Source organism: Dermacentor silvarum, chromosome 9 (assembly GCF_013339745.2).
Source record: "Dermacentor silvarum isolate Dsil-2018 chromosome 9, BIME_Dsil_1.4, whole genome shotgun sequence".
Taxonomy (NCBI): Eukaryota; Metazoa; Arthropoda; class Arachnida; order Ixodida; family Ixodidae; genus Dermacentor; species Dermacentor silvarum.
This window is the reverse complement of record NC_051162.1, coordinates 82,615,186-82,641,484: the sequence shown is the minus strand read 5'-3', so window position 1 is coordinate 82,641,484 and position 26,299 is coordinate 82,615,186. Positions and strand designations below refer to the sequence as shown.

Here is a 26,299-nt window from a genome sequence, read left to right as displayed (position 1 = left end):
TATGTGCCAATAGATGGAAGCCAGAGCTTTACCCGTTGCGAAGCTTAGACACCAGCAATATTACAGTTTCCCGTGATATTTTAAAATTATTTTTCAATAAACCGAAAGGTAAGGCAGATTTCTTCGTCACTGTGAGGACAAGAAATATATTTTTTAGAACTTAGCTTCTTTGAAACAGCAATAACTCTTGCATTGTGAGGTTCCACTTGGCTGCGTACTTCATGTTTCACAGCAATTCAAAAGTACTTCTCTCACTGCATTCCTTTTTTCCGTTTACCATGGGAAAAAGCACACATAGCATTTCGCCAATTTCTTGACGAGTGTTTGCAGTAGTAATAATTTAAAACCAGCGTTCCGCACCTCCTAGTTTTCTTCTAATAAGCTAGCCTAGACAAGGAACTCTACTAGACAAAGCAGGTTAGCCAGATCATGCTTAACAGGCGTTTCAATTCTCAAAAGCATTCCCCGTCGATTCAACTAAATTTTAATACTTGTCTGTGGGGATACGCATAGAATATCCGCATAGTAATTTTTACAGAAGCAAAGTACATCAATCTCAAACCACATTTAAACCAGTCATGAATAAAAAAGTCGGTAGCTTTTGAGAAATATAAGCGTCCGGTTTCCTGTTTGTGAATATGTGGTTCTACAACCAGAAATCGCTTTAAAATATAAATCAATCTGACATACCATGGTCACCAAACATGGCACCTAAAATTCAACGTGCATTTCATGTGTGGCGTGTATGTAAAATAAGGTTCCTATCGGGAATAATACGCATTTTCTTTCCTGTTTCCGAATGCGTTTTTCCTGCACGTGTGCATAGCGTTAAAATATAAATAAGCCTGACATAGCTTGGTCACCAAATATAGTACCTAAAGCCAAGCGCGCATCTCAGATGCGTCAGGTACGTAAAATTAGGCTGCCGTTGGGAATAATATTTATCCAAATCCCCGCTTCCGAGTGTTTTTCCGCATGTGTGCATCGCTTTAAAATATAAATCAAATTAACCTACCTTGGCCACCAAACAGGAAACGCGTTATCCCGTGCAAACTGTATTCATGCACAGCTGCGTAACACTTCTCCACGTGTGTTCTTTCGAGCTAAGGGGAGATATAAAGGAGACACACTGTCCTGCCCTAATCATTCTTGAAGCTGCTGTGCGATCGAATATTTAGTCTCTTTCGAGCATTTTGTCTTTTCAGGTAGGTTTTCAATATCTCTGTGAGCAGTAGAAAGGTTTGCTTGCACATTCAATTGATAATTTGGTGATACGCTTACGGCATTTCCATTATTAATGTGTCATCTTCCGATGCCATGTTCCCCGAAAAGCGTTCATTGCTTGAGCAGAAAATGTTCATATTGATTCAACACAAGCTATAAAATTAAAGAAAACCTATTAGTTTCAAAATTAGTTATCGCTTGCGTGAATATGAGAGATAGGAACAGTCCAATACTGAGCTGGACGCCATGCGTATGTAAATATTTTGTTAAAAAGACACGCATGAGATATGGCTCTTTCGTAAGCCACAAATCTATTACTTTTCAATTTACAGAGATTGCCGCATGATTGCCTTTATTTCCGGATAATTGTTCCAAACAACCTAAAATAACAGGCTGCCTCACCGAGAAGGCCCTTATTCGGGGCCTTGCTAGCCGTACAAAAAAAAGTAGGTTACATTGTTATCTCAAGCAGCAGATTCTTTGAACGCCAAATGCTGAACGCCCGTGTCGAACTGCCTTTCGTCGTCTTGTATTGATCGCATAGTGTATTGCAACGTTTCCACACGTGGTAGTCCCATTCGTCAGAGAAAGGTTTTCGTAGATAGAAAACTGCTTATAAACTACACTGATAACGTAAGTATGAACAGTGGCTCTATAAAGGGACACACAGATTCCTGAATTGGCAGCACACATTCACCGGCCAACTAAAGCCGGAACTGTACCCTAAACATTTTAAACTTTATAGAAAACCATAAACGACTGAACGTTCACGCAAACTTAATCTCTCTTTCACCATTGTACGCTCTGTTCGGTAAGCCACATAATTTGAACTTTTCCCTTCGTTCTTGTAGGAAACAAAGTCAGGCTCATTGCTAAGATGAAGTTCACCTCTGCCACCTTGCTCCTTGCAGTACTAGCAGGTGAGTGGGCTGCGCTAATTAGCAATGCAATTCATACCTTTGTAGCAACGCTCTTTCTATTATAAACGGAATATGCATGCGTGAAAATGCGAGAGTGCGCACCACTTTGGCCAGGTAACAGACCGTTCTGATTAAAACTGCTGTTTCAAATTTTTCATGGTTAGATTCTACTAAATACACATACGATTGGATACTCTTCCGTCTCACTTGAAAGCATCGATTCCACAGGCTTGCGAAATCTTCTTTAGAAATAGGTGAAAATATAGCTTAAGAAGGACACTTTGATGTACCCTCGGTAATTTCCGATGTCTTGCGCCTACCTGCGTGCAGCGTTCCTCGCCGTGATGACTGCAGCAGAGGAGAGAACCGATAAATCGGTCAGCCAATGCCGTAAGTGTAAAAGTTTTACATGTTTGTTTGTTGTAAGGTATTGTTTCTGTTTACGAATCTGGTAGGTGTTTTTCATGCCATGCTAATTTCCATTGTGGCTAGAACATACTCCCAAAGAAATGAATGCCTTAGCCCCGTAAGTGCCTTATTATTTATTTATTTATTTATTTATTTATTTATTTATTTATTTATTATTTATTTATTTATTTATTTATTTATTTGTTTATTTATGTATTATTTATTTATTTATTTATTTTATGACCCCCAGTTGCAGGATTGTCATGTCTTGAAGACTCTATGTACGCTGTTAATACGTTGCACCATGAGCAATGGCACAATATAATACGGTTACGTCTTTAACATAAAGTATTTAAACATACTTGAGAAATTATTATAGTTAGCTCCATATGTCATCGAGCTCGTTTCTATAGTATTTAGAATTTTTAAAATCAGATTTGCTAAAAAAAGTGGCCGCCAACCCGCTCTGAGAACGTGAATGTCCAGCGAAGCTGCGTCAAACACCACACATGGTAGAGCATTATATCCACGCTGTTCTTCTGGTGTCTTTAATTTCCGTGGTCTACCCATGGCAGTCTGAGGATGATCTGAAGGAGTTGGTGGGCGGGTCTCCCTTTAATAGATAAAAAAGGGGTGGCGTCACTACGCATATATATATATATATATATACATACATATATCTATGCGGTATGCCTGATTGCAAAGTAAGATATCCCGTTTGCCTTCAATTGTTCAACTGGAGTTCTGTCTTCATGGTACAAAATTTATACAGCTTCGTTGGAAAATTCGCCTATAGGCACCTTTACATGCCCAACCCCACGGTAATATTTCGTAAAACGCGAAAGAATTGTGCGTCTATGTGATCGAGGAGAGGCCTGGGCGCCGGTATCAATAACCGCACGCCCACAAACCAGATATATGAAGACCGCACCTAAAAAGCCGGTGTGCTCACCCTTTCATGCAATATAACCGTTGCGCAATAATTACTTAAGGCTTTAAATCTTCATTTTCCTGAGGCAAAATTATTACTAGATACATTTTTTAAATTAGAAAATAAAGCTTATGCTGCTTCTACACATATGTATATAAACAGCATATCTCTATGCGCTATGCCTGATTGCTAAGAGAGATCTGCTGTTTGCCTTCAATTGTTAACATGCAGTTTTGTGTTTACGCCACAAAAGCTTTCCGACCAACGGGAAGTATACAGCTTCCCTGTAAAATTTTCCTTGACATACCGTAGGCTTGTCGTGCGTTAATCAGCCTTCTCCATGTCATTGTAGACAACTGACAATCTTGGACAATGAGGCATTCCATTTGTTGCTCAAGTTTATTCATTGAAAGCTCACGGCGAATTATTGTTTACCAACATGTCGAACACTTGTGAAAAACTTAACCAAAACACAGCTGGATTTTGCGGTTTTTGTGTCACATCAGCGCAAAGTGGTAGATTATGGTTGCTGGTATGCGTATAATATGGTGGTTTTAAATGTGAACGTATGTCTAAGCATATTTGTCGCTCTTCCCGGTCTTTCTGACGGAATGCTAGAACGTATGCTGTCTGTACAAAATGGCGTGCTTTTAAATATATCTATCCAAGCCATGTGAAATAAGCTTTAAAGGAAAACATACCTAGAATGCGTACCCACACAAGCAATGTTTTATTTTTACCCTTTGATAATGATGGCTTCAACAAAATATAAATCTTTCTTGATTTCTTCTACGGAGCCTTTGGAATTCTGAGTAAACTTCTCGAAGCGTAATATACGTATCTGAAATTCCTATACTGAATATATTTTCGCATCTCTGGTTCTATCGACATAGGTGTGCATTCTCTAGATATAATGGATTTGATAACTTCCCCACACAACAAAATATACAGACAGTGTTTTTCATGAGTCACTTTGTGGATGTTTGTCTGAGTGAATACCGAATGGCAAAGCCTACCGTCAAAATGTCCGTTGAGGCAGAAAGGCAACGTGCCTTGTGCCACGCCACCTATAATTGAATACAAAGTCCAACTAACTAAAACATTCAATAATTCCAACTAAAAAACATTCCAACTAAAAACATTCTATAATTCCTTTTTTTTCGACCATCATTAATCTTCACGTAATATTTCTTTATATAGGTTGCTCAAAAAACAAACAATTCTGTGTCGTGTTTTCACCTACATTAAATCAATATTTTGCGACAGACACGAATAACCCCGCTTCAGCTGAAACGCCTCCATGGATGTCCACTTTTCAATTGGACGTTCTCATAATTGAAGAATGTCGAATACTTTGAGTTTGGTAATATGGGTTGTTCTGCACCTCGCACATTCTGAATGGCAGAGTCAGTATTTTCTGTCGCCCGTAAGAAACAACTATGGAGTTCAAGGACGACCTTCCGGGCGATAATCACCAATGAGTCGTTCGTGGCGAATTCGCTGTCTACTTTCAGAGGCTGTTACTTTTATGAGTAATAAACAAAGAGCGAGGGCAGTGCACATAGATTTACGCAGACATCTATTTTATGCATTAGGTGTGTGGAACTTACGCTTTTATGGTCATTAGCAAAATTGCCTTCATAATTTCATCACATCTGCTTCGCAAATGTAAACCTATTTGTTGGTGTTATTCTCTGTGCCTACGAACTGAAACATCGTTTTTCTGCAGAAATTGGCAGCGGATGCCCAGACCCCATCGCCTGCACCAAAAGCTGCAAGGACAAGGGTGTAGCAGTAGGCCTATGCGTTGGGCTAGTGGGGCTGAAATCCTGTCTGTGCCTACTCTAAATGTGGCTGAAGTCCTCGAATCTCTGGCAAGACCTCGCTACACGTGGGCTCAATAAATGTCTAACATTGAAAAATTTGTTTATCTCATTTTATTCGCTGTCTCAGATGTGCATCGCCCCCGCGAGCTGTCTGGTCGTGCAGCAGCTGCTCTTGAATAATCGGACACTTCTTTTACCTGGACGGAAACAGTTCACAACAAAGAATCGCGCATAATAAACGTGGTTGTGCGATTGAATAAGAAACATTCCTTTTAAAACCATGAATACCAATTTTCAGCATGAACATGCATTCATCGCAGCGATGGTGATGTATCCATTTTGAACTACGATGGTGATGTACCCATTCGCAACATGGCGTCAAACACCGCGCGCATCGCTTTGAGACAGCCGTCGTCTGTTAGCTACTTGCGCATGTCCGAGCAAACATCTGCTGACAGCTCCAACAGTCCGCGGGCAGTCCGGAACTTCCGGTGCGTGAAAAAACGAACGCGCTTCTGACAACACTCGGACAAGTGGGCGGAGCTTCGGAAGCTGTCCGAGCAAAATCAAATGCAGCACAGCAGTCCCAAGCAGTCCGGGACTGTCAGGGACTGATAATGGAAGAGGCCCATTGTACGCATACTACCTCTGTGTCTGCTTGGAATGTTTCCACTTTTACGTCTTTTAATTGCGCGCACTAGACGCCTTTAAGCCTTTTTTGTACGTTTCAAGCAGCAATAGAGTCGCACAAGCACCCCTTTCCCAAACTAGTTGCCGAGGCTAAATATTTTTGAGTAATATCTTCATAAACCATCAACTTAAGAAAGAAATCAGCTTTCAAAACACGTTATGTGGGTTTATTGTCCAAAATACTTTGTAGCTAAACGAGAAAGATATTGCGATAGGAATTATATGGACATTCCAAGCGCATTTTTGCCGTCGCCGTCGTAGTGATATTTCGTATAAAGTCCAACGGTGGTAAAATCGTCGCCGCGCGACGTGCGTTGTGTGTGCCAGTGAAAGCGTGCAAGGGTGAGCCGGAAACCGCAGCCTAATCTTGTGTACGCGAGAAAGGAAGGCGGCCGGAAGCGCACGGCGTTCGTTCACTGTTTGGAAGTCTGTTTTTATATTGCAAAACCTTAAAGCGACCAATTTCTTGTGAGGGAAATTTGGTGCAGATAGAGAGAAACAAAAAGGGAAAGAAAACTCAATAACCTGCTTTTCGCTGCAGTCTGTTCGCCTCATTTTGACGAGAATGATCTGAACTGTCCACCCGGCGTCGACGGCGAGTTGCGGCTTGTTGTGCTCTCTGCACAGCAGTATTCTGAACCCGATCAAGCCTTAAAACTGCAATTTACATGTCGGGCACGCTACGCTTGCAAGCACCTTAACTAGATGGCGGCGAACTGGTGGAGGCTCGGCTGCTCGGGATCACGTTGATTGAGTGCGACTGTTTTCACAACAAATCCGTGCAGGGGCTGGGCCTCGCCTCGATGACGTTTCACCATTTTCTTTTTCCCCTATCTCTTTGGCGGCGCGGTTGGTTGTGTCCCGGTGCCGCTCCCGTCGTTAGGGTATTGCGGAGCACAGCGAAGCAACACCCCAAATAAAAAAATACTGCTCCAGCCAGGTATACTGCCCCCTCCCTGATAGTGAGATTATATTTGGATCACCAAAACAGTGATCTGTTTATTTAGGAATAGCATCGATCCCTTAATAGCAGCCACAGTTGTGCCTAGTCACCACCAGCCCAGCCTGTGCTGCGTTCCAATGCTGCTGGCGTTGGAACGGCGCCAAACAGAGACGAAGAAAAGAATTACGGCAATGGTGATACGTAATCTAGGCGAGGCCCCGCCCTTGCACGGATTTGTTGTGAAAACAGTCCCACCCGCGTTGATTATTTGCCGTAATTGAACCGCATCTCGTCGTCTAGCTGTGCCTGCGCACGCTGTGTTTGGAGGCGGCTTACCTAGATGCCGCCACTATTCTGGCGGAGGCTAGGGTCGTCTGCCCCTGCGCGCTTGGGAGCGTTTCAGGGCATTTTTCCACTGCCCGATAGCAAGCGCTTGCGTGGCTAAGTGGTAGGGTAACTGGCTCCCACGCAGCGGGCGCTGGTTCGATCCCGTCGGGAATAGGGTAATGTTTTCGCATTTCCGGTGATAGCGGTTACGGGGGCGTACACCGCCGACGGCGGCTCCATCGCGAACTGAAACGGCTATTGGAATGAGCCCATAACATCTTACGCTGTAAAAAAAAAATCGCCACCGAAGCGCGCGAACTAACCCTCCGCGCTGACGCCACTGCGAGTCGAGGCTCCGTCGATTCTAGGCTCGTCGAGTTTGGTGACACTCTCTCCACCTTCAACGAGGTTACCAAACACTACCACCTTGGTAGGAGACTATACTCTCCCCCACACGGCACACTAACCACACCTCAAGCTGTCACACTACGCATGCTTCAGACGGGATCATATCCCAACCTGAATTTATTTCACTACATCAATCCAGACTGGCTTTAGTCCAGACTGCCCTAGCTGCGGAAAATGTAGTACTTTAGACCACATGCTCTGGGGATGCCCCTAGTTACAGAGGGGCCCGCAGCGATGGACTGCAGAGGAGTGGAGCTCTGCTATTCGGAGCTCCGACCAGTCACGCTAATTTTGGCTGTCCAGAGAGCCCACGATGCGGCGCTGGAGCTTGGTCTCCCCGTCCCGACGTGGGTGCGGCCTGCGGCTTCGTCGTCTCCCTGAGAGGGTGCAACGGAGCTTCTCAGGACTTTCATTAAAGTTCTTTGTCTGCCTGTCTGCCACCCAAGCACTCCGTACAGATGGTTAACCAGCTAAGCTGAAACCTACGGTCCCAGTGTTTATCACTGGATTAATCCCGACGGTGCATTAAAGTCTTTCTCATATATTTTATTACGTCTGTGTGTTTGTTAATGAGGTTACACACACGTTCGGCAGCGACGGATTAACGGCGTCACTGACGTTTTGCCAGCAGTCCGCGGCTGTCAAATTGCAGCTTGCGATATTTCAAAATTACATTGCGTAAAATATTAATGTGTCCGTCATGTAAGACGATAAAAGGTTGATTATTGGCTCTCCATTACGACGACAGAAGAGAACTCTAATTCAACGCTGGAATGATGAACGGCATTGGTGCCAGTTGTGGAAGAAGACGACGAACGAGGGAGCACGAGCGCGTTCGAGGTTTCGCAGAGGGGTGCCAACGAGCCAGATGTGGAAGAAGACGACGACGCTAGAGCCATTGCTGATGATGATAGTTTATGCGTACCGGTCATAGACGGACGAATGAGCTAGCCATATACAGCTTCGCTGTAAATGTCCTAGGTCTCCGCAGCACACGCAGCAGTCACTGCGTAAGCTGGAGTAGCGACTTTATGGGAGCATAATTTTCCGCACCAAACACTACAAGATCTTCGCGGCGAAGTCCCTTTGCCTCGGTTTCACGAGAAGGATTTGAACTGTTCGCTTAATTAGCACAGTCGCTTGACACTAGTCACGCTATGTTAGATGCGCGCCGCGTAGCGGCGTTCCTTGCACACTTTATATTGCACTTGCACATCAATGCACCAGGGGGCACGCCATGTAGCAGTTGCATAGGCAACTGTGCAACTGTTACCTGTGGTAGTTTAATTTGGTAGCAGGTTTGGCACAAGGTGGATAGAGAAGGGTTAAGGACGAAAAAAAAAGATTAAGGAGATGTATACAAAAATTCAAGAATTAAACACATGTATAGCATTCAAGACTAAACCAAGCAAGCTAGGTGACTGTTTTTTACTGTCCCGTTTCATCATGATCATCATCATTACCGTTACGATCGTATCGCGCGATTTGTCACGCGATGTGCTGCACGAAGCGTATCATAGACTGGTGCGGCTGCTCCTGGAACCATCTGGAAAGCTGAGTCATTGAATGGGATAAATCACCCGAAACATACCATTAAACACCAATACTTTCATAGAAAATTGCTTTTTACTGGTCAATAAAGCCTCCAAAATTTGAACGTTTGTATAGACCAGAATATTTTAGCCGCACACGCAGGCGGCGGGTGCGCTACAATACTCTCGACACCAGGCGTCACCTCTCAGCGTGGACTGCGGCAATCGGCAGACTAGCGTGTGTTTATGTGCGCGTAGCGCTTGTTTGTGCCGTTGCTACTCACGGTTTGAGTGAGTAGCCACAATGTATAAAACCTGCTCGGCAGAGTGGCATTGTGCCGTCGTCGGCGTTCTTGATAGGAATATGGCGAGTGCCAAATTTTAAAAATTCCGCGCGGCGTTTGAAACCGAAAGCCTGGTGCAAATTTAGTGATCCATTGTGTTGTGCATTAAGTTACACAGCAGGTTATACATTACCAAATGATAGGTGTTCGCTACATGTAAAACTCCGTGTGGCGCATACCAGCATACAAATATCTGTACATGAAAAGCATGGACACAGAATGTAGGAATAGGTTGAGGCAGTTGATAACCAAGTACAGGATAATCATAACTGTAAATAGACAGCCACGAGTCATCACAAAGAAAGTGAGAGAACTCGAGACAGTGAATTAGCTGCAAAGTATGGAAACAAAAAGGACGATGAAGATTTACAGGAATGAGAAGAAAGAAATTAAAAGGGAAAACCTATACGATAACACAAAGGACATTGCCTTGCTATTTGAGGCTCGAGCCGGTTGCCTAAGGATCAAAACATACCGGAGCAAATATTCGGAATTAGATGAGGCATGTATACGCTGTAGTAAAGATCCAGATACCACTCAGCACACCCTAATAGAAAGCGACGGGATTCACCCTAGCGAGTACCGTAGGTAACGTAAAACTTCAGGAAGCGCTTGGGTTCAACATCAACTGATCAGCCGTAGAGATAAGCATGATACGATTAGATTGCTGGTGGAAAAAATCAGGGAAAATGTTGATACGACCGGATCACCTACAATCATAGGTCACGGTACCAGGTAAATTTTGAAGGTAAAAAAACTGTCAGCCCTTCCACTGGGGTGGAGATGAAAGATTAGCGATGCTGTACTATGGCGGTAATATATGTATTTCCAATCATGACTATTAGGATGTGATGGTGTAATTGGTTATTCGAAATATTAGACAATGAGAAGTATATATGATCCGGTGGTTTTCATATATTTAGTGACCGCAGGGACCATAGCCTTATGGTCGCTACGGTACACCGCCATAAGGTGTGCGGCAAAGGTTGGCACATTCTTCATAAACACGTCACCAACGCCGTGCACGTTCAGGGCGAACACCGGCAAAACGCCACCGCCGTCGACAACAGTTCTGCGCATAACTTAACCACTTATGTTTGCCGCAGCTGAATTGCAACCATAACCTACACCCTAATATTGGAAATGAGCCTCAAGAGGTGATGAGAAGCTAAGCTTGCGATTTTCAACAATAAATTGTACGGATCCTTCGCATTGTGGGAATGCACAACGGCAACGAGCGTAGTTATGTCGTGAGAGCAGCACGCCAACTATGTTGTAGACGATCGTATGACGGCAATGACATCATTTCTAAGGCGGTTTTTCTACGCCAAGCGACGGCGAGGCGATTGTTGGGTTCCATATAGGTAGCGGACGAGCGTGGGCGATAGAAAAACGTGTTGTGACGTCATCCCCGACCACGTGGTATACAATCATTCACACACAAGTTCATTTCATTTGGTGAAGTGTAAAATGACGATGGCGTTTTGTATTTTTGCGAAGAAGTGTACAACTTGATTAACTTGGGCGAATATGAGTTCTGTACAATGCTACACAGCGTCTACGTAGCGTTTTATAGGAGTTACGTGGAAAGTAGTGCGCCAAGTGGGAAGGTCCCGGAGATGATGTCGTCAAACACAGCTCCTCAAAGCACGAACTACTTCGTCTATGACGTTCTTCACCTACCTGGCTATAAGTATTTTTATCAATGCTTTTTTTTAAGTCGGGGTGGTGAAATGCTGCAGCTTATTTCTGAACAGTTAGCTTGTAGACTTGCCCCAGATTTTTCTGCGATAACACCAGACTACAAAGCTTTAGCAATAATACACTATAAGTACGTTATGTATCGTCCATCTGATGACAAAATAGAGGTCTTTTTTCCTTTCTTGAAAATCTGCTGACATGTATGCTCCAACCAGCCGCACCTCATCATAGGTGGCGATTGCAACATAAACATTTTAGAGTCCACTGGGACATCACGTGATTTTCAACTACTAATTTATTCTTTCGCGTGTAATAATCATTTTACCGAACCCACTCGTATCGCCTGCAATACTTATTTTTAAAAAAGTGAGGTAGGTGACTTTGCACTATCTGGTACTATTGTTGCAGATTAAATTTGCGATCATTTCCCTAGCCTTCCGTCACGAACTATGATCGGCCCTCGATAAATGTATGAAATTTCAATCATTTTGTGCCAAAGTGCTGCACACTCTATTGAAAGCAAGTCAGTTGGGAAGGTCCCGGAAATTGTGGCTTCAAACACAGTGCCTCAAGGCATGAAGTACATCGCTCACGACGTTATATGCCTGTTTGCATTTTATGATGACTCAATAAAATTACACAGTAATCGAATATCTGCTTATTGAACAGTTAGTCATGCTACGTTTCTTCATAAAGTAAATAATAAACCACTCGAATTACATGTGCAATTTAATCGTTGGCGGCAAGCATTTCTAGAAACGAAGAAAAAGTCATTTCAGAATTGCTGCCCAACCACCCCGCGTCGAACGTTCCATGAAACACGGTACCGTCGTCAGCAAAGCGGTCGTCTGTAGCGATACATTCCACTCAGAAATAAAATGGAGGTACTTTAGGTAAGCAGAATGTTTAAGCTTCCATTAGCCTAATAATGTTGGTGGTCTATTCCTTGCCACCAGTGCGCCGAAATTGCAAAAACAGGTCGCGTACGCGAATATGTACGCCGTGACTTCTATCTACAAAGAACATCTCAATTGTACAAAAAGCAGCTCCAGTAGCTTGCACAGAACAGCAGGTTAATACATTAGACAACTTTAGGCGTGAGGTTACTGAAACAAATTTGAATGTTGTTCACGAATCCACCAAATGTACATGACGTGTATAACAGATTTCTTGTTTCTTAAAGAGAGCTTACCACAAACGTTTTAAATTTGAGACAGTAAAGGCTCCCAAGAAAGGTCGAAAACAATGGAGGAGACGAGAATGTCTGGCAGTGATTACCAAGCAAAATCTCCCATATGCAAAATCTCCCATATGCCACAAGAGACTCCAACGATCTCTTGGAATGTAAACAGCACAGAAATTATGTAACTAAATACTTGCGAACCACTTAAGATGTGTACTCTGACAACCTCCTTAAGAGGGCATGTGCTCGTGGTGAAATGTGAGAGATAAATAAGCTTATTTGCAAACGCTCTTTCAGAAAGGATACACTTGAGATAACTACAGACAATGAGATCGTAATTGGTGAAGAACTTGCAAATAAATTTAACATGTGCTTCACTTCACTCGCGTGATCTCTGTCATTTACTACTTCTGGTGACAAGGATAACGAATACAGATTATTTAGGCGTACCAAATACGAGCGCTGCATATTTCTCACTAAGAATCCCCGATGAGATATTCTTGGAATTTGCGCCTCTAAATAACTTTACTGCTCGTGATATTGATGATATTCAAGTTTAACCTATAAAGCAGCCCTTTATCTTCTAGTACCAGTCCTTACCTATTTATTTATTACCTGCTTATCCACAGGAATTGTCCCAGAAAGACTGAAGCATTTGATAGCGTTTTGTGCAAGTTTGGTGGTAGAAATGTTTTTTTATATCATCCCATTCACAGACTTTTTGCTTTTTAGAAGGTCTGGAAAAAATCATGCATCGACGCGTTATGTCTTTATGCGAGAAGTATTCTACGTTGCCTCCTTATCAATTCGGTTTCCGTTGGGGCATCTCCACATAACTTAACCGGCTCACACAAAAAAAAATTGTACCTAATTTATGCGAAAAGAAAATGTCAATAATAGGTGTTCTCATTAATTATTCTGAGGCTTTCGATAGAATTCACCACTAAGTAATCTATACATAACTAAGCCATTATGGTTTTCGCGGAACTACCCTTAACCTATAGAAGGTATATTTATCACAAAGTAAACAATCCGTACTTGTGAATGAAAATGGATCCAATTTATTAAGTGTAACATTGGGTGTACCGCAGGGTAGCACATTAGGCCCACTTCGGTTGACTATTGATAAGAGTATATGTGTCATGTATACGTGTCAATATTGTCACGTAGTAGTGACGCTGAAGAAAACAGTCGTAAAACTGTGTACGACGAAACTGGTTGTTTATTGGGCGAACCTGTGCCCACAAAAGCAAGGTACACTCAAAGCACAACGATAGCGGCGAACACAGTCGGCGATCGTCGAAAATCTGATCAGCGGCGAAACGCGTCGGCTTTTATACCCGAGTCATCGAAGCTTCCAGATCAATCCCTGATGCCCGCGTGTCTTCCAGAAAGTTCTAGACAATTCGCGTCGCTCACACAATCAGATTACATGGGCGTCGGTGACCACAGACGACGGATAGAAGCATCGATAACGACCGAGAAGCTTCCAATGCAGGCGCGTCCTGCGCCGAGCGATAACGTTTAACATTTGTCAGCCAATGTACCAGTGAAAGATAAACATGTGTACGTGTCAATACCCTCCCCTTAAAAAGCATCGTCCCGATGCTACAAACAAACACAAAAGCGAAAACAAAACCATGCGTAATAAACAAAATAACAAAAAACAATAACAAAATAACAAAGTACCTAAGTTTGTCAGCGGGCGTAGAAAGGCTTAAGACGCACCACGTGGATGACTTCAGGTCGTGCCCGGCGCCGCTGTGATTGCGAAATGCCGTCTGGCACGACCTCATAGTCCAGTGCGCCAATACGTCGGGTGATCTTATATGGTCCGAAATAGCGACGTAACAGCTTCTCGCTAAGTCCTCGTCGGCGTATCGGAGTCCAGACCCAAACACGGTCACCGGGCTGGTACTCGACGTAGCGTCGTCGAAGGTTGTAGTGTCGGCTGTCGGTCCTCTGCTGGTTCTTGATGCGCAGTCGGGCGAGCTGTCGACCTTCTTCGGCACGCTGCAAATAAGTGGCAACGTCGAGATTTTCTTCGTCAGCGACGTCTGGTAGCATGGCGTCAAGCGTCGTTGCCGGGTTCCTTCCGTAGACCAGGTTGAACGGCGCCATGTGCGTCGTTTCTTGCACGGCCGTGTTGTATGCGAAGGTCACGTACGGAAGGATGGCATCCCACGTCTTGTGTTCGACGTCGACGTACATTGCCAGCATGTCGGCGATGGTCTTATTTAGGCGCTCGGTGAGGCCATTCGTCTGCGGGTGGTAGGCGGTGGTGCGGCGATGGCTTGTCTGGCTGTACCGCAGGATGGCTTGAGTTAGTTCTGCCGTAAAGGCCGTGCCTCTGTCGGTGATGAGGACTTCTGGGGCACCGTGACGCAGGAGGATGTTCTCAACGAAGAATCGGGCTACCTCGGCGGCACTGCCTTTGGGCAAGGCTTTTGTTTCGGCGTAGCGGGTGAGGTAGTCCGTAGCGACGACGATCCATTTATTTCCGGACGTCGACGTCGGAAAAGGCCCCAGTAAGTCCATCCCGATCTGCTGGAACGGTCGGCGAGGTGGCTCGATTGGCTGTAGAAGTCCGGCTGGCCTTGTCGGCGGTGTTTTGCGTCGCTGACAGTCTCGACATGTCCTTACGTAATGGGCGACGTCGGCAGAGAGGCGAGGCCAGTAGTATTTTTCTTGTATCCTCGCGAGAGTGCGTAAAAAACCGAGATGTCCAGCCGTTGGGTCGTCATGGAGAGCTTGCAGAACCTCTGGACGCAATGCTGAGGGTACCACGAGGAGGTAGTTGGCTCGGAGAGGCGAGAAGTTCTTCTTTAGGAGAATGTCGTTTTGCAAGAAAAACGACGCCAATCCTCGCCTGAACACCTTCGGCACAATGACGGTCTTGCCTTCCAGGTAGTCTACAAGGCTCCTTAGTTCCGGGTCGGCTCGCTGTTGTTCGGCGAATTCGTCGGCACTGATTGGTCCCAAGAAAGTGTCGTCATCCTGGTCGTCCTGTGGCGGCGGTTCGACGGGGGCGCGAGACAAGCAGTCGGCGTCAGAGTGCTTTCGCCCGGACTTGTAAACGACGGTGATGTCGAATTCTTGAAGTCTCAGACTCCATCGTGCGAGGCGACCTGAAGGATCCTTCAAGTTAGCTAGCCAACACAAGGCGTGGTGGTCGCTCACAACTTTAAAGGGCCTGCCATAGAGGTAGGGACGAAACTTTGATGTAGCCCAGATGATGGCGAGGCACTCCTTTTCTGTTGTGGAATAATTTGCTTCCGCCTTCGATAGCGACCGGCTAGCGTAACTTACAACCCTTTCTAGTCCATCAGTCCTCTGCACAAGCACGGCGCCGAGTCCTACGCTGCTTGCGTCGGTGTGGACTTCGGTATCGGCGTTTTCGTCGAAATGCGCAAGTACTGGCGGCGATTGCAGGCGTCGCTTCAGTTCTTCAAATGCTTCGAGTTGCGGCGTCTCCCACTTGAACTCGACGTCGGCCTTCGTGAGATACGTGAGTGGCTCTGCGATCCGTGAAAGGTACTGGGATCGTTACCCAGCACCTCCACCAGATGTCACGTAGTAGTGACGCTGAAGAAAACAGTCGTAAAACTGTGTACGACGAAACTGGTTGTTTATTGGGCGAACCTGTGCCCACAAAAGCAAGGTACACTCAAAGCACAACGATAGCGGCGAACACAGTCGGCGATCGTCGAAAATCTGATCAGCGGCGAAACGCGTCGGCTTTTATACCCGAGTCATCGAAGCTTCCAGATCAATCCCTGATGCCCGCGTGTCTTCCAGAAAGTTCTAGACAATTCGCGTCGCTCACACAATCAGATTACATGGGCGTCGGTGACCACAGACGACGGATAGAAGCATCGATAACGACCGAGAAGCTTCCAATGCAGGCGCGTCCTGCGCCGAGCGATAACGTTTAACATTTGTCAGCCAATGTACCAGTGAAAGATAAACATGTGTACGTGTCAATATAAGCAGGATCAGAGACTGTGCGGATATTATAATTTATGCAGATGATACTATAGCTTGCTTTTCCATGGTATCAATTCAAAAGAGCTTATAGTTACATCCCAAATTTCCTAAATATCTTTTTATATAGAGCAAAGCAAACACCTTTGTAATCAACTCTACAAAATTAAAGGCGGTATTGTTCGCGGCAGTACCGAAAGCTGTCTCTGGTAGCTTAAATATATGTCGTGCCTAAAGAATTCAGGTTCAGACATCATTAGGAATAATGGTAATTGAAAATCTAAACTGGGACAAACACATTGATAATGTAGGATCAAAATGAACCTGAGACGTGCAGCATACCGTCTAAAATTTGACAAATGCTTCCTGTCAAATTGAAACTTTTTCTTTAGAATACATTATTCTCCGGTCACATAAACTGCTGTAGTCTTGTGTGGGGAGATACATGTGAAGAAAATAGAAACAAGATGCTCTTGGTACAGAAAGTAAAAAACAAATTGACATATTGCAACCGCCTAATACGGCGTGCATACGAGTAAATCGTGAAGGAAATGAACTATTTTACAAACCCACCCAATTCACAGCCTTAACCTCATTAAATATACAAGCAAAGCTTCTCATCAAAAAATGCTTGCTTTCCTAAATATGCAACCTTAGAAAAAATACAGAAACGCGTTGTGATATCAGGCAAAGGCCTTCCTGGTTTCTGTCTTTCTCTCGCGCTAACTATGGGTTAAAGAGACTTTAACACCGTATTACTGTTTGGTTAAACTGGCATGGAATGGGAGAAGTTTCCAAGTCGAAATGGTGGCATGTAGTTCTTTTTCTATGTAGTCTGGTAAACTGCTATATGCTTTGCATTTTCACGCAAAGCTTTCCATGTATCTAACAAACGTTCTCTTACGTTGTTACTTTGTAGAATTCTAACCCGGGCCGTGTAGTATTTTTGCTCTTTTATCTCTCTCTAGATTTCAAGGCCACTTCAGTTATCTTATACTCTAAAATTTTTATAAATGATTATTAGTAGTCTATGATTGTTCGTCGTTCAGCAAAGCGTGGATTTATGCACGGTTTTTGTGCAAATTTGTATAAAGGCGCAAATACGCGTGTATAATTGATCATTATCTTTATTCTGCGGTTTTTCATGCCAAGAAAAACGGGACAGGGACCTTGCTGAAGTTTGCTCCTATCCTAGCGTTTTCTTTTTTCCCCAATCTTCCCCCAGAAAAGGAGAGGGGGAGCAGAGAAGGGAAATGTAGAATAAAATTTTATTTTATTTGATGTGAAACTGTCTCAAGGAAAGTAGACGAGAAATGGCGCGGCGGGCACACGCCGAGAATTTCGAAGAGCTGGCTGGCTTTGCAACGAGTGAAAAAAAAAAGAAAAAAAAAGCGATCGTGACTTTAAGGGTTAGAGCACTCAGCTGTGGTGCTTGACGGCAGAGGTTCGATTCCCCACATCGGTCACACGTTAACTCATTCTCCTCAGGCCATTCGAGACAGGAACTTATATACCCACCTAACGCTAAGTCGAAAGCATGTTTTGTAAGGAAATAGCAGTTCTAGATTTCTGCTGTTTTGATTTTCCAACTAATGAAGGGCCTTCTCACAATGTTTGGCACATTATTATCATTGTTATACATCATTTGCATGAGAATACTCTGTGCCCAAATCAGCGCATGTGTACTGTGTGCCCAGTAAGCTATTCCAGCCATGAGGCAATAAATATGTAGTGATAGCGAAAGTGTGATGATCATGCCAAACTTGTTTCAGTTGTTTTTAAAGAACAATTATGCAGTTCTTTTATTCGTTTATCGCAGACACTACCGCTGAAAATTTATGGATGAGAAATCACTTCTGAACCACCGTAAAATGCAATCTAAAGAGCGTCTATGTTTGTTGAAAGTTTTGAAGTTTCTACGCTGAGTATTCAAGCAAATAGATAACGTTGGATGTGAAGCAACCGCATCACCTTTTATTCTAAGGTCAAAACTTTCAGTCTGCTTTCAATTTGCTTGAAGCGTCGATCATTCGTTTGTAGCATGAGAAATCACTATCAGAGAAAGCAGAGAACGCACTATAGTTAGCTCATTTACTATTTAACAAGCTGTCAAAGCGGGCATTGCGGATTTGCCAACAAATTCTGCACGATGCGCACAAGGTCATCCTCCCGTTGACTAGGCTTTCACCTCTACTTGCCGTGACATCACGGGCGACGCATGTATCTGACAATCGGCTGTCTGGCCGAAGGTGTACTCATTCGGTATTCAATCAAAATGGTTCTACACGTGAGTGAATAATAATTGCCGCCATTTATATTGCTGCGGAGTGAGGTTTTGCATTCCATTATATTCAAAGCATCTAATCCCAATGGATCCACTGACATGGAAAAATGTTATTAAAAGAGTGCACACCCATATGAAAAGGGCGCTTAGACACCTCGCAATATGTTGTCTGTGTTGTAAAGCCAGGTTAACACAAACGGGGGAAGATTTTTATTTTATTGAACTCATCGAATGAAACCTATCTTTTCCACTTACTTGCTACAGTGCGCATCTCATCGCTTCTTTAAATTGCTGCAGTGATCATGGCAAGGCATGCTGCACTGAGATCAGCAAAACATAACGAGAAATTACCGATAGTATATAAACCTTTCATCGCGAAGCTATACCCTCATCCATATCGACAGGAGGCTTTGCCAGCCAATGAAATTGCTTCCTCTGAAATAGATAGGAGAATACCTATTCTTGTGCGTGTATTTTGTGAAATCTCACCGTTGCAATGTTTGTAGCTGCAGTTTATATCACATATTGCTGGACAGCAAGAATAGCGCGTGTTCACTGCTTTTTGTTCAGAAGTGCGCACTGCGTTTATATTAAGGATCATTTTCAATAACAACAAAGATTGCAATGCCATTTGGCTTAACCCCCACTTACCTGCTGGGACTGCTGCGAGAAAAATGAGAGAGGTGAACTTCATCTAAGGAATGAGTGTGACTGTTACGTGGGAGGACAAACACAGTGTCATTCGGAATCGACGAGAAATTCCCTTTTCAATGAACGGTAAGTTTTTTCTATATTTTATTAGGTTTACCATATTTCTAAGCCCATTAGGTGTTAAGTACGCCTATTGATGTCCGACTCTCCTTCATGGTGGTGTTATCACGATTGCTCACGTGCGGCATTCTGTATGCAAGGGACTTGACATAACCCATGGAGCTTCGACATGTAAAACTACAGCAATATATTTTGCGGTGGTGGCGAAGAGAGAAAGGTTGTTTGAGAGGGGCGTTCTTTACCTTGCAGCCGGAAAACAAACCTGCATCAGTAATTCCTGTAGTGTGAAGTGCTTCCATATGTGAAACAAGGTCGCAGGTAAGGCCCTTCTCGAAAGGTGTACACTGTTCTTCGCTGCCTTGAACGATTAGAAATTTGAGTGATTGAGATGGCAATCCTACTGCTTTGAATCGTAAGATATTTCTGGCTTACCAAAGAGGTATATATGGTGCGGGGTTTTAGAACAGTTATTTCCGTCACTTCGTGTAAAGCTCAGCAATCTACGCTTCTTATACATGATAATCAGGAAAGCAACACTTATTTTTAAACATTTCGAGACTAATTGCGTTCGCGCTATGCCAACATTTGGCACTCATAAAAAAAGGCCCTCAGAGGAGCAAACGTATACAGGAACATAAAATAATATTTATAGAAATGATGAATGCGGAGTAACAAATTATATAGTGAAGGTAAGGTAAAATATGTACTTCTCATAGAGTAATCGATCGCTCCGCCTCTCGCCTGTAGAGACGAAATGGCGAAATACTGCTTGGTCTTCGATTGCAGAACAGCTAGAAGGCTCATAAAGATACGACAATGCCCCTGCTTTACAAATTATGTTCAAGCCGGAAGAAGAGGTAGCTTGGCAGTGAATGCGCTGTGCACAGGATAACACTTATGCAGTGGGGAGACCAAGGCGCTTAGGTTTGATTTCAAACATATAGATGTGCATACTTACTCAAAAAAACATAGTCCGAAACAGGAAGCCAGGTCCACGTTTTCCGAACGGCAACCTAATTTTACATACTCGACGCATTTTAGGCGCTTTAGGTTTTACGTAAAATTCTTCATAAAATATCACCAACAACGGCACGTGGGTTTGATTCCCAATATAAAGTGATGCACATTTGGAGTAAAACATACTCGGAAAAAAGAAACCAGATAAGAATAATTCTCAACCGCAACTTATTTTTTGCGACACTACCCATTTGAAATACGCTTTAGGTTTTAGATAGCATTCGTCCGCAAATATTATGAGGCACATCTTACCATAAATGTGAATAGGCCTATAGCAAGCGTTTTACGGGGCAGCATTGAAGTAGGCCAATGAAACTGTCTCAGAATACGTTTCTGCTATGCAAACAAACATAGACACAGAAATCCATAATTCTCTAAGCACACAGCAATTGTTGTCGTACTCTGAATAAAAGCAATTATGCATATCGTATGCTTTGCGGGAATTAATGTTATGCGAAGCTGTTTTGAAATAGCGGAAAATGGTGTCGACCCTGCGGCGGTGCACCTCGACCAGCTCTCTGCAACTCACTCGATGAGTTCGAGCATGTTGACAGTCGATATTTTGACAGGTTTTTCCATGTACTTATTGTTCACTCCTGTGAGGGCCTGCAATGGCTCACATTATCCAATAAATAATAAAAAAATAATGATGTGCTTATTGTGGAGCTTGCAAATGCTGAGGGTCAGAAACAGCCTGGGCTCTCCAAGCTGCTCGAAACTGCGAACACGTTCCTCTTCATCAGGCCCATTGCTATCCTAGTAATACGCCATCATCGAGCTGCCTAAGTAAACATCTTAAGAAACTGAAATAACAATTAAATCACTTTTATACAATGTTGTAGCCTTCTAATAGCTTTTTTTGTGAGCGTCAAATCAGGGTGTTTTTGATCCGAGTCGCTGTGACGGTCTTGCGTTGCTGGAGTTCGGTGCAGCGTATCAGTGTTGTCGTACTCAGACTTTATGCGCAACTCGAAATAGCCGGTCTCGATGCAAGAATAAACGGCCTAGAAAAGACGAGAAGGGTGATGAAATACCGATGCGAGTGTCGCTAAGCACGAAGTGATAGCGCGTTGATATCCTGCGATCAAAAATAAAGCTAATGTCAAAGTTTCCTTTTAATCGCGGCTTGTTCGGAGGCAGCTACCACCCGGTGTTCCGCATACTACATGTACGGATCTTCTTCCGCATTTCAGCAGTCTCGAGTGAAGGTAGTTCGCAAGAATCACAGGCGCGAGTCGGATGGCGATGCTCGAATAACAACAATGCCGCGACTACGAAGACATCGCGAAAGCGAACCCAGCGACCCAAGTTGTCTGGCACTGCTGGCACCGGTTGTGTACAACGCTAGATTAACAGATACATACGCTCAAATTGCCTGAAGATGGCAAAGACAACAACAAATGCACTTATCTCCATCATATGACAACGCATTGTTTTGATAACACATACACCTGTCATGCATGCTGCCTCTGACGCTGCCTGAGCAGGTTGATGCTGCCGAACGCTGATATTGACGAGAAAATGGCGCAGGTTGTGTCAGTGAACGGGAAAGAGACACACGTTTACTCTATATGATACGGCGACAGTGTGACCGTCTCGGAAGTGGCCATCCTGTTTTTGTGTTACCTGGTAGGGCAATATCGTGAAAGGCGTGCGTTACTCAAATATATGCATTACCGAAATTTAATTTGTTATTCGAGCGGAATCCGCGCAAGCCTGAATGTTCCTTGGCAGAGTGGGCAGCGTGACACTGACGAGTGAAGCATGTGAGGACCTCTCGCCTCGAGCCGAATTCCTGAGGCTGTAAAAACGGAAGAAAAGCTTCAGAAAAGATCCTGCAAGGTGAATGAAATCGCCTTTCGTGCATTGGTACAATTGATCTGCTCAGTTTGCGCATCATAGCCTTAGTTGCTTTAGCGCCACAAAGCCTTACATAACTAACTGATCTGCTCAGTACCCGAGGCTGCCTGTACGGTCAGGCCAAATCGAGTGATGAGGCGTGTTTTCAACGCGCTTGTTCAGGATGCAAAGACATAAGAACTTGTAGGGCAAACACCACAGCACGTCACACTTTCAGGAGTACCACTTTTGTGATAACTTTTTGGTTCTCATATATGGACCCCATGAACGAGAACATCGGTGTGCGTGTTCTTCTGAGACAGTCACAATGTAGCCGTCATAACTTTCATTGCGTTGGTTTTCCTATTGCTACGCAATTTTTTTATCTTTCGGCAAACAGTGAATTGCAAGTTTTTGAGTAAGCTAGCGAAATGTAATAGTAACAATGACATCCAACCAGCTCGCATATTACAAAATACAGTAGGTCGTAGATCTTCATGGCCCATGCGTCTCGCCAGGATAGAAAAAAAAGTCCTAGTAAGGTTTCTTTGTTCATTTTGTTCGTTCAGCACATTTTTTACAAGAAAGTCTGATGCTGAACGCTTGAAACTCATCTTGTCCCACTGAACCGATCATAAAATGCGTGTACTGCGGTTTTATACAAATAAAACAGCGGAAAGCGATCGGCTTTCACTTGAACGCCAGAATCGGTGCTGAATGATACCACCTTTTTTACGATTGCACAAAATCAACGAGTAACTTAAGATTACTGCTGTTCATAATCTGTAAAACATAAGGCGCCTGTTTAAGTAGGCACGTAGCAATCGTAGCTCAAGACTATAGTCATTCCTGAAATATAGTTAACTTTTATACACCTGGTCTTCTCTTTCACTGTGTCACGAGCGACGGTTAAATTAGTTGTTAATATTCTTGCAGAGGGTTTCTAGAAATGCACCCAGTATGAAAATTTGATACTTTTTGCTTGTGTACTACAATAGGATAATGTTCAATACAATGCTGTCCTAAGTTTTGCAGATAAGGTGACCCATTCTCCTGCGTACATCTCCCAGTGAAGTGGGATGAGAGTACCTTGTGGTGCTTTTTAGATCAACTTAGTAATACGTGTCGTTCAGTCATTCAATAACAATGTAACCGCTGTAGACCCAAATTTTGTCGAAGGTAATGCACGTGTCAGATGTTGCCCCGGTAACCCACGTTGCACTGGTGACGGCGAATTAGAAATCTATCGTCGAGCTAAGAAGCTTTCTCCGCACGCTGCGTATATTTATCAGTATTGTCTGTGCTTGTCGCCCTGCGTTCTGTAATTGTATAGCCTTTTCCATTGTGGTCTGAAGCTCAAAAAGCAAGCCAGAAAATTGGTGGACGCTTAAGCTTAGCCTTTAAGATTGGAATTAGATAGCGTTATCGGGCCCCGTTCGCGTGGCATTTTTGTTTCTGTGGGCTTCACTGCAACACAGAACGTGCGAAAGCCAGCTTACAAAGTCGGCTTCACTTTGAAACAGAAGTGCATTGTTGGGAAGGCGTTTTTCCAGGGGCTATGTAAGTCGTCTTGTATTAAAATGCGAAGGCGCTAGCATCTTTTTTATTATTTTGATAACTGTTTACTATTGCCCCGACGCGCGCGTGTCCAAAACGCATTAGGTAGGAGAAGTCCCAATTTGACCTGCCTTTTGACTTGCATTTGCGTGTTTGAGTTTCTTCGTAACAGAATTATGTTTTCTCGTACATTCAAATTACAATCCGACGCTGCCATGTCTGTAGGTTGTGCTTAAGCCGTACTTTACCATTTTTCTGACGGATTTTATTGGGAGAAATTTAATTTTAATTCACCAAATGCCTGCACCACGTGGAGAGCCTGCGCGGTTGGGGTGGTTCGGGATGATTTTCTCCTTCGCTATACCTTGCGACGCACCGAGGGCCCGCGCGGTCAGGGTGGTTGGAATGATTTTTCCGCCACGGACGCCGACATGCACGCCGACGCCAGATTTTCTGTGACACGTGGCCCTTAACGCGATCACATTAAAAGGCGCGACTCCTATTGCTACCGAACCGCAGTGTTTTAAGCGAACGTCACGAAGTTTGGGGGGGTGTATGATTTTATTTGATCATTTTAGATATACATTGAAAACATATCTGCGACTATCTTGTGTATTTCGGTAAGACCCTTTGTTTTAGGTAAGTAAGCTGTCGGAATGCAGTAAATGCCGCCGCTGAGGGAAATGACTACTCGCACCAGCTGGGCACTGAAGCCATTTCATCTTTCAGTAACAACCATGGCATATGTACCGTGGTGGTGCAAGAAACTCACGGATAGATTAGTTCGCAAGGTTTCAAGGAGTAATTCTTTGAAGTCGCTTATTCATTCAATAGTGGTTCAAATTGCCTAAGAAAGCAGTAAGCCATGGTTTTGGCAGCCGCAAATGTGGAACGAAAGGAACCTTAGGCCAGTATGCTATTACGGCATCTTAACCTTGCGGGCTTTATTGAAGCTTCGTGCTACGGCAGCAAAAACGACAATTTTTCCATACCACTCACCTTAGTTATATCAGACAATCTGGCCAGGGTTTTGCATATATATATATATATATATGTGCCAATAGATGGAAGCAAGAGCTTTACCCGTTGCGAAGCTTAGACACCAGCAATATTACAGTTTCCCGTGATATTTTAAAATTATTTTTCAATAAACCGAAAGGTAAGGGAGATTTCTTCGTCACTGTGAGGACAAGAAATATATTTTTTAGAACTTAGCTTCTTTGAAACAGCAATAACTCTTGCATTGTGAGGTTCCACTATTGGCTGCGTACTTCATGTTTCACAGCAATTCAAAAGCTGCATTCTCACTGCATTCCTTTTTACCGTTCACCATGGAAAAAAGCACACATAGCATTTCGCCGAATTTCTTGACGAGTTTTTGCAGTAGTAATTACTTAAAACCAGCGTTCCGCACCTCCTAGTTTTCTTTTATAAGCTAGCCTAGACAAGGAACTGTACTAGACAAAGCAGGTAAGCCAGATCATGCTTAACAGGTGTATCAATTCTCAAAAGCATTCCCCGTCGATTCAACTGAATTTTAATACTTGTCTGTGGGGATACGCATAGAATATCCGTATAGTAATTTTTACAGAAGCAAAGTACATCAATCTCAAACCACATTTAAACCAGTCATGAATAAAAAGTAGGTAGCTTTTGAGAAATATAAGCGTCCGCTTTCCTGTTTGTGAATATGTGGTTCTACAACCAGAAATCGCTTTAAAATATAAATCAATCTGACATACCATGGTCACCAAACATGGCACCTAAAATTCAACGTGCATTTCATGTGTGGCGTGTATGTAAAATAAGGTTCCTATCGGGAATAATACGCATTTTCTTTCCTGTTTCCGAATGCGTTTTTCCTGCACGTGTGCATAGCGTTAAAATATAAATAAGCCTGACATAGGTTGGTCACCAAATATAGTACCTAAAGGCAAGCGCGCATTTCAGATGCGTCAGGTACGTAAAATTAGGCTGCCGTTGGGAATAATATTTATCCAAATCCCCGCTTCCGAGTGCTTTTCCGCATGTGTGCATCACTTTAAAATATAAATCAAATTAACCTACCTTGGCCACCAAACAGGAAGCGCGTTATCCCGTGCAAACTGCATTCAGGCACAGCTGCGTAACACTTCTCCACGTGTGTTTTTTCCGAGCTAAGGGGAGATATAAAGGAGACACACTGTCCTGCCCTAATCATTCTTGAAGCTGTTGTGCGATCGAATATTTAGTCTCTTTCGAGCATTTTGTCTTTCCAGGTAGGTTTTCAATATCTCTGTGAGCAGTAGAAAGGTTTGCTTGCACATTCGATTGATAATTTGGTGATACGCTTACGGCATTTCCATTATTAGTGTGTCATCTTCCGATACCATGTTCCCCGAAAAGCGTTCATTGCTTGAGCAGAAAATGT

General features: G+C 43.6%; 1 long non-coding RNA gene across 2 annotated transcripts in view; it reads left to right on the top strand.

Moving 5' to 3' along the window:
* Positions 1–908: 908 nt before the first annotated feature.
* Positions 909–26,299, top strand: part of LOC119464807 (uncharacterized) — a 29,459-nt gene continuing 4,068 nt past the window's right edge. The window contains exons 1-4 of one of the 2 annotated variants that reach the window (XR_005194601.2): positions 909–1,205; positions 2,076–2,144; positions 2,475–2,534; positions 5,213–5,376. This is a non-coding gene — a long non-coding RNA (uncharacterized LOC119464807). Of the gene's footprint in view, positions 1,206–2,075; positions 2,145–2,474; positions 2,535–5,212; positions 5,377–26,299 lie in introns of those variants that run through there. The other variant, XR_005194602.2, reaches the window with a different exon arrangement.